Raw genomic sequence first — 8,982 nt, forward strand, 5'->3', positions numbered from 1 at the left:
GACACAGAGGGAGGGACCTTTGCAAAAGTAAGTTCCTTTCTGCTCTATAGCCTACTGTTAGAAAGATATGAGACTAGTTGGGTCTTTTCTCTGTTACTTTGTTAGCGAGTTTTACTTGCTATTTTTTCCCTCTATGCTTCTTATCCTGTTCCACAAGTATCCCATAGTATTTGTATGATTATCAGATTTATGCTGGTTATTTCCACTATGCTTTTTTTATTTGATAAATAAAATATATTAAAAATATAACATTTCTTGAAAAATGTTTCAGTTATTGATAGATTAATTAATCTGCTGATATTTGGACATTTTGAGTTTAATTGTGGGTCATTAAGCATGCCCAGCTGATAGTTAACCTTGTGTCAGTTTCAAAATCTGCCTTGTCAATTAACATTCAACATTTTCTGTTTTTATTAAGTATTAATTAAGTATTGCAGTATTACATTTATAATGTATTATATCAAAATGTAATAATTTTAATTTAAATCCAGATATTTTTATTTGGTGTCATTAAATTGTGTAGCCTATGTAGATTTGTTTATGCTTATTTCCTCTGTGCTTGTTATTTGATAAATAAAGATATTTAAAAAATAGCATATCTTGAAATGTCCTAATTATTTGTAGACCAGTTAATCTGTTGATATTTGGCTATTTTAAGATTAATTATGTCAATAACCATGTCCAGTTGGCTGATAACAGTAGTGGTAGTAAACCATTGCTGAATTCGGAACCGCATACTCTACTATTTCTGCCATAGAAAGATATGGTAAACGTAGCACAAGTAGTGTCCTAGAATGCGGTTCCAAATTCAGCACGTGTCGTGTTTCAAAAATGTTATAATAAATATTCTGTAATGAGTTCATTAAACTTCAGCAATTTTTAAAAATTATTATTTTTTAATTTGCTTGCTTTTTCTTCTGCGCCCTTGCTGTAATTTAAAGGATTATCAAACACAAAAGTATTATGCTTTACTTTGGTGAGAAGGTGTGTTTTCTCCACCGCTGCTAAGATTAGAGTCAGATTTTGCTAGTTGTCATACTTACCACTCCCTGTCTTTACCACAGTATTCCTGAAAACACTGCTTCTGTACATGTCAAACAAATTGGCTTGTTGGGTCCAGCCTGCAGGTGTGTTATTGCACATATGTCTTAATGTTTGTAAGAAGTACCAGACTGCAGCCATTTACAGTAATCTGTAGGAACAAGTTGAACAAGGAACAACAGTTTTCAGAAATATTTTTTATAAGTAGGTGTGACAAACTACTACATTATTCATATAGCAAACAAACATGAACAGGTATTTTAATTAACTAAGTCTGAATAGATCATCTAGACTGGATTTGGCCAAAGTGCCTACTGAGAAGGTCATTCGTGAGCCAGCCTCGTTGTAAAACTTGTTTGGCAGCTTCTGGCTATTTCCCCCCAGCATGCACACCTGCTGTGTCTTACAGAGTCACACTCTGGGATGGATTGATTATACAGAGTGTTTTGGTGTGGTGCAATAGTTTTAGGTTGGGTGCAGGGAAGCCATTGTGAATCCTTGAGATTAGGAAAAAGCCTGCCACACCCTTGATTAAAAACTAGTTTATTTAGTGTTTTAAAAACAGCCCTGCAATGCATGCTGGTCCAGAATGCACAGACAGAGTAATGGGATTATATAAGATGTGTTTGTAAAAGGACATCCGTAAAGTGATTTTTAGCTGAACAGAATGAGAATTAATTAAGTGGGTGTTAATGAGTTTCTCATCATGCTGATGCATCAGCGCCACAATGGCTGAAGAGTGGAAACATTCAAGGACATTAAAGTCACTGCATCTGATTACATTTCCTCTGATTTCCAAGGCATTTTTGACACATTGCTGTCATTGCTGAATGCACGTCTGTACTGCTTTTTCATAAACCCTAATTCCCCTCTGGAACACAATACAGAACAGGCAGGACTGAAGCAATTCATTTGGTCACCTTTGATTAATAAGAGAAACCATGACTTAGTAAAGCTTCCACTTTAAGCCAAGACTATGAAGTTACACAGAGAGCAAACAGAGACTTCTTCTCAGTTAATAGTTTCCAAACAGATGTCAATAGTGTAATTTTGTGTTTTTATTTCTCCAATTTTTTTTTACATGAAACATCTGAGACAAAGTTGATTTAATTAAACATAAATAAAAACACCATTAAGCTTTGTAAGCACAAACATAATATATGTGGTTGTGTTTTCAACAGATATTTTACATAGTTCAAATGGGTGTGAGTCTGTGTATGTGTGTGCAGTCACCTCAGCATTTTCTGCTTACTTTAGCTGCCTGCATTAGATTACAGAGTTAGATTGTGGATCTTTTGGCATTAGTACTCCATGTGGGACTGAGACACATGTCTGTGTCCACAGAGACCAAGAAATGTGAGAGAAACCCACCTGGCCTTGTAAATGTAGAGGGTTAAAAAGGGTAGGAAAAATGGATAAACATAGCACAAGATAATGCCAATGCTGTTGTGAAAGAATGAAATCAAACAGTGTCAATATTATGGAAAAAACAACAAAAATATTACATAAATGTAAATAAGTCTAGCATGCAACCTGGCAACTGTCTGCAAAATGTCAAAGAATTTGATTGGACACATGACTTTTAACTGTCATGCAGGCTTGGACTGACACAATGACCAGAACTAAGGTAAAACTCAAATTTGCATAAGTATGGGAGGAACACAATTCATAAACAGGTAAGAGATGATATTTGAGCTCGTTAGCAGATGATATTGTATTGTTGAGTTTGAGTCCTTGTCTTACATAATTGGAACACACACACACACACACACACACGGGATAACGTTGAGATACAAGGGAGGACTAGAAGGTTGGACGATGGGAAATGCAGTCCATGACATTAACAAATAGGAAGTGTTTTTTTTCTCTCCCTTTTAAAAGTCAATAAGCCAATTATTTTGCCATCCTAAATATGCACTATATAGGCTTATGTTAGTTGTATTTTCCTAGTGAACAAAAGCATGGTTTTAAAAACGTTTTGCTAACGTTCCCATTAATTTATGAAAACATGTTTTTTTGAACATTCAAATATCCAGTTTAAAAAAAATATCTTGGCTGTGCACCAAAAACGTTAATGCAACATTCCATTTCATAATTGTGCAAACTTTATTGGAATGATACTTTTGAATATTCACTAAACATTCTGAAACAACTAGTTGGCCTAGCCTAATATTTAAAATGTTAGAATATCTAATCAAAACTTTTTCAAAAAACGAATTCCATGAACGTTGTAGCCTATATAAATAATGCTTTTCTGCTCCATTTTAAAAACACCAAAATGAAATAACTTTTAATGAACGTTCTGTTAAAGTTATGAAGAATGTTTGTTAATAACTGAGAGAACCTTGCCAGAACAATCGCCCATGGTCCCTATTATTTTTGATCTAGCACAGTGTAAACAAATTTTTTGGAGAAAAAAGTTGAGAAGCACTGTTTGATGGTTCAGTGACTAAACATTAGACTTTTCTGCACGCGAAAATGCCGAAATGCGAAACTTCTTCACATGAGCAGCATTCGTATGCATGAATGGACGTCAATGGAACGAAAAGTGTAGTGTGACCGCATTTTAAACCATCCATCAATCGTAAAAATTTGCACTTTACACTAATTCATTGCTTTGTCAACATACTCAGAGCACAAAGTGTACAATGCACACCAAGTGCCATGCCAGGACATACTCTTGTAAGAACATGCCGTCTCTCAGGAAAGACATGACGAGTTAAGTATAGGTGATGCCGTTGTCCCGCTTGTCAGTTCCTTTTCTGTAATTTCCGGCGTTTGAAAGGCCTTGAAATGGCAAGCCCTGTTAATGTTTGACCATCATCTGGGAATACAAGTGACACCTGCTGCAATGGTTCTTATCACATGAAAACACTAATGTATGAGCCTTATCTCCCTACAGACACAGATGGCGTGGCCGGTCTAATGTTTCAAAACAGAGGTCTCTTTTTTATAAAATAAAATACTGGCCCATCTGTATAATATGGTGGTACATTCTTCAATAATAGTCTTTGCATATTTTTCACTCATTGAATTGTCCAAAAGCACACCTCTCCACACGATTTGAGATATTTCATGTAGTATGGTAATCGTTTTAGCTGCCTCAAGTGCTAACAAAATCGTTCTTGAATGTTTGCAGAAAGTCCACAGGTTATTGAAATATCCAGTGTATGTTTGTCTGTGTGAGGCCATAATCTCCCCTGCATACTGTTGTTGTGGAGCTGCATAATCTTGCGAAGCCAATCTCAGCACATTTTCATAACTTCCAAACATCTTTCACGTCACCTCAGGCTGGATGGAATACCACAACATTCTGATGATTCCAGAAAAATGCAAAATGCTTCCTCGTGAATGCAAAGCAGAAGATGAGATTTACTGTGAAGGAGAGAAAGAGAGCGAGAGAGAGCGAGAGAGACCCTCCCTCCTTCATTCCCTCTTATTTCTCATCCCCACCAAGTCTCTTCTATTTGCACCTGTTCCATCAGTTGTATACTAAAGTTTTTTTGTTTGGTTTTTTTATGTCCTCTCTGCTGGTTCTCTCACAAAATATCTCTGCTTCTTTCTCATCATCTGACTGGTGGAATCTGTTTCTCTGGCTCTCGTCCAAATCAGCCAGATTTGAAAGGAATCCAGGCAGAATAAGCTCTTGGAGGACAATCAATTCTAACGAGGAGCAAAAGAGAATAAAAGAAATGAAGAAAGATTAAAAGACACAAAATTGTTAAAACGGTTTCAACAGAATCTTTAAAAAATACTATGCTAATCTAATGTATAATTACACAAATCCTGTTTCAGGTTCGCGTAGGCCTACCTTTTTTTCGGTTCACGTACCTACCCAAAGTGATAAAATAAAATAAAATTTTCAAAATCAAAAATCAAAATTTATAGACAAGACAAGTAGTTTTTTTAGGCATGGTTTGTAAGGAATTACAAACCTGCACACATATTGAAATGCACATAACTATAGAATTCATTCTTCATGCGGATGTGAACGCCATCAGCGTCTATCACAGGTTCGCGTTTAAAGTCTGTTTAAGCTGCTTTGAAACAATCTACATTGTTAAAAGTGCTATATAAATGAGGATGACTTGACTTGTTTCATAGGCACATTTTGAGCTTGTTAAAGGTAAAGTATGTAATTTGGAGTGCAATTGACCCTTCGCAAAGACCCGCCCCCCTTAGTTACTGTCACTATGTCCGACAAGCTACGCGCTCTCACGCACACACCATGTTCTCACGCAGTGAAAAATACATCGCGGATCAGAGAGGAGACTGACAATACGCTGACAGACAGGACAGACCAGGTTACTTTTCGGTTACTTTTGATATTAAACACATTAAACAAAGTCTCACCTTTCAAATTTTGTCATTTAAAAAAAGAAATTTAAACAATAAATACTGTTTTGTGGCTCTTTAATGTGTCGTGACAGATCGCTGTAGAGCATCAGTTAAAGCTGCTCCTGAACCGATCATCTCTTCCTTCTAGTTCATAGCATCAAATAAACATGAATGAACACAAGAAGGAATGTTGTTTTAACTGCGGAAAGGCGTCAGTATATTCAGTTTTTCAAGTTCAAATCCTCCCATGTTAATCTACTAACTCTCCTGACTGCTTTGTCGGACAAAATGGCGGATGGCGAAGTATGATTGGTCAGATCACCTGTCAATCAAGCTCCCTGCGAAGCGTCAATTGCATAAGGCCTACATTCAAAAAGGAGGTCCAGAATGCCTGAAGCCAGATGAAGGGGGAAAATACAAAAATAAAAATGTAAATCTGTTTTACATTACCCTCCAAAAACAAATTTTCACTGGCAAAACTACCAGGCCTAAAATCTACTATAATATAACTGAACTATTTGGAATTTATACGTTGCAATATGATGAAATATTTGGGATTTATGTTGCAAAAAATATTCAGTAAGAACACACAGCTGTTTTGAATGGCTGTCAAAAGACCCATAGACAGTAAAAGAAATGGACATAGCGACCCCCTTGATTAAGTCTGATTAAAGCAGAAAAGCACCCTTCCTGATGGCTGAGCGTAGCCTACTGCGCAGCCTCAAACTGAGCTTTACGACAGTTTGAGAGTTGTAAATCTACAAGTAGCTGTGCCAAGTCAAATCTGAATCACCTAATTCCTCAAAAACGTTTTTGAAATATTTTGTCCTGTTGTTTTTTATGGACTCTCTATGGGCTTCTCCCTTGCCTCTATGTCCCCCCGATTGCCTCATAGACAATAAAAGATTGCTGCGAGCTTCTCCTCCACAAAACGGCTTCTACGTGGCCATAACGTAAGATACAAAAGTAATGGAGGATTTTATAGATCGTCGTGTTTCTTTAGAAATAAATAATAGACAAAGGAAGTCTTTGGACGCCTCAGATGTAAAGTTATTCGCTGTCAAAGTGACGCCAAAATGAATGGGAGTCAATGGAATGATAACAGCAGGTGAAGTTCTGCTACAATGGCGGCTCCCGCGAGGCTTCAGTTTCCGGCTGATGGATTACCCCGTTGGAATAAAGCAGCACATTTCAAGGCACTTCCGTGGGACTTTAAAGACCCAAAAATTTAAATTTTGACATAATTTACTCACCCTCATGTTGTTCCAAACCTTTATGAGTTTCTTTCTTCTGTTGAACACAAAAAAAGATATTTTAAGAACGTTGGTAACCAGACAGTTGACGGTAGACATTGACTTCCATAGTATTTTTCCTACTATGGAAGTCAATGGGTGCCTTTAACGCAGTTGAAAATGAGGCTGTGAGGGATAGACGTACGCCTACGTACAGTCTGACACGCACTGTATAAAGGTCCTCACGTACATTTCACAACTTTTAAAACTGTTCATGAAGTTTTTGTCAACTGAAAGTTTTTTTTCCGGAAACACGTACGTTTGGTCAGCTAAACAACCGGATGTTTTAAACAACAATCCATTGAACGCACTCCCTCACAGCCTCGTATTCATTCCTGTAAACAATGTTGCGCTATCTAGAAGGAAATATGCTGTTTGCAGACATCTATCAGTAGAGGCAAAAGGGTGGCCCGGCGATGAGTAACACCAAATAATGTGTTTCCAGCCCTGAACTTTGCTGTTTTAGTGTGCATTTTGTGTCACAAGATGGCGCTATGTTTCTTTATGAAATATCAAAAACGCGAGTCTTTATTAAAACATGCAGTGGGAAACTAAACCAATTCTGACAGCCAATCAAAGCAAATACAAACCGCTTGCTTGATTAAGCCAATACGTTTTCCTTTGATTGATTTGACGTTTTAATCTCTGTTATGATCACAAGTTAAAGTTCTTGTGACTCGTTAATTTACTGATTTTATTTGAGTTGTTGCATGTCCATCAGCAAGAATGTATAGTTTATTGAGGTAGGCCTATGTTTCGACATGAATGAGGAATAGCTGTTAGCTCTCACAAACCAGAGATGTTTGAATTATTAATGAAGTGAAACAGGAAATTAAGTACTCTCTTTCTCAACATGTGTGGAGGTGTCATTGAAAGAAATTCTCTTCTGCAATCCAACATGCATCCATACAAATGCATCATGGTATTTAAAAATGAAGAATGATTATTGAGTGAGTCTTACACAATGCATATACAAGACATTTGCTTGCAATATTACTGTTCAGTTTATTATGATAAAAGTCATTCATTTCATATCGATATAAATTAAACTATATATTTTGTAAACAACTTTGGACAGAAGCGTAAATTGGTATAAACACCAAGCGAAAATTACAAGGTGTGTGTGTAAACGGTCACTTTTTTTGTCACCTTAACACATTCTATTGGATCAGAAAATCAGGCTACAGTTACAGCCACTAAACCTGGCCTGGCTCTTTTTAAATATAGGCTACTGTACAATTTATAATTTCCTCCACTCTGAAAAATAAAATAATAAAAAATTATGTGCTGAACCATGACAAACATTTATTAAATAATTTCTTTTTGACAAACTGGCATTTCCAACAATTTCAGATTATATCTTAAAATTAAAATAAAAAATAAAAACAGAACTGTGGTTTCTGAATTACTTTTGCATTCAACTTAAAAGGTAACTTAAAATAGTTAAGTTAAAAGGATAAACAGTTGCACTAGGTTGTGCGAAAATAGAATAGACCTGGAACATTCAAGCCTCTTTTACAAATGCAAATCACAGACAATCCCTTTCAGAGCATCATCACAACAGCTGGATAAAGTTTATTGGAAATAAGTCCAGAGACATTCAGGCTAAAGGTACAATAACATATACTCATAAGAGACAGGTAGGAATTGCGATTTAGGCTTATGAGGTAAATAGTGATTTAATATATTGTGTTCTATATAGATATTACTTTGTGTACTCATAAACTACTATGAACTCTTAGAAAAATAAAACTTTATCTTTGTTTTATGAATTTTAAAATACAAAACCAGTTGATACTTATTCAGTTGCTTGGGGTGTACAACTCACTTTTCCATGAGTTCTAAAACCATAATTTAAATGTTTCTTGAGAGAGCAGGGGAGAGGTACTGGTAACATTTGTGCAAAAAAGGGCAGAGGAAATTAGGCGTCAAGGTGTCCCACAGGTACCATTCCTCGGTACTGTACAGTTTACTGAATGATAGTTCTCTAAATATATAAATGCGGTCGAGTGTTACAGTGATCAATAAACACTCAGTAGTGGAACCAGGTGTTACTGATGTCTTTTAGTCTAAAACAAGGTTTCCCAAACTTTTCTGTCTGCTAAACCACCTATATGACCTCAATTATAGTAATTATATATTACAAATAGTTATAGTTTTTGTTAATGTTTTGTATTAAATGTTCTTTTTATATTTTGTTTTCACTTTAAATTTACATAAAGTTTTAGTCATTGTTGTTTTGTTATTTTTATTCGTTTTTAAAAAATATGTCTATATAGTTTTTTATAAATGTTTATTTATAATTTAATTA

This window comes from Siphateles boraxobius, unplaced genomic scaffold (genome assembly GCF_051911475.1).
Source record: "Siphateles boraxobius isolate OS27281-9 unplaced genomic scaffold, OSU_SipBor_1 11, whole genome shotgun sequence".
Classification (NCBI taxonomy): domain Eukaryota; kingdom Metazoa; phylum Chordata; class Actinopteri; order Cypriniformes; family Leuciscidae; genus Siphateles; species Siphateles boraxobius.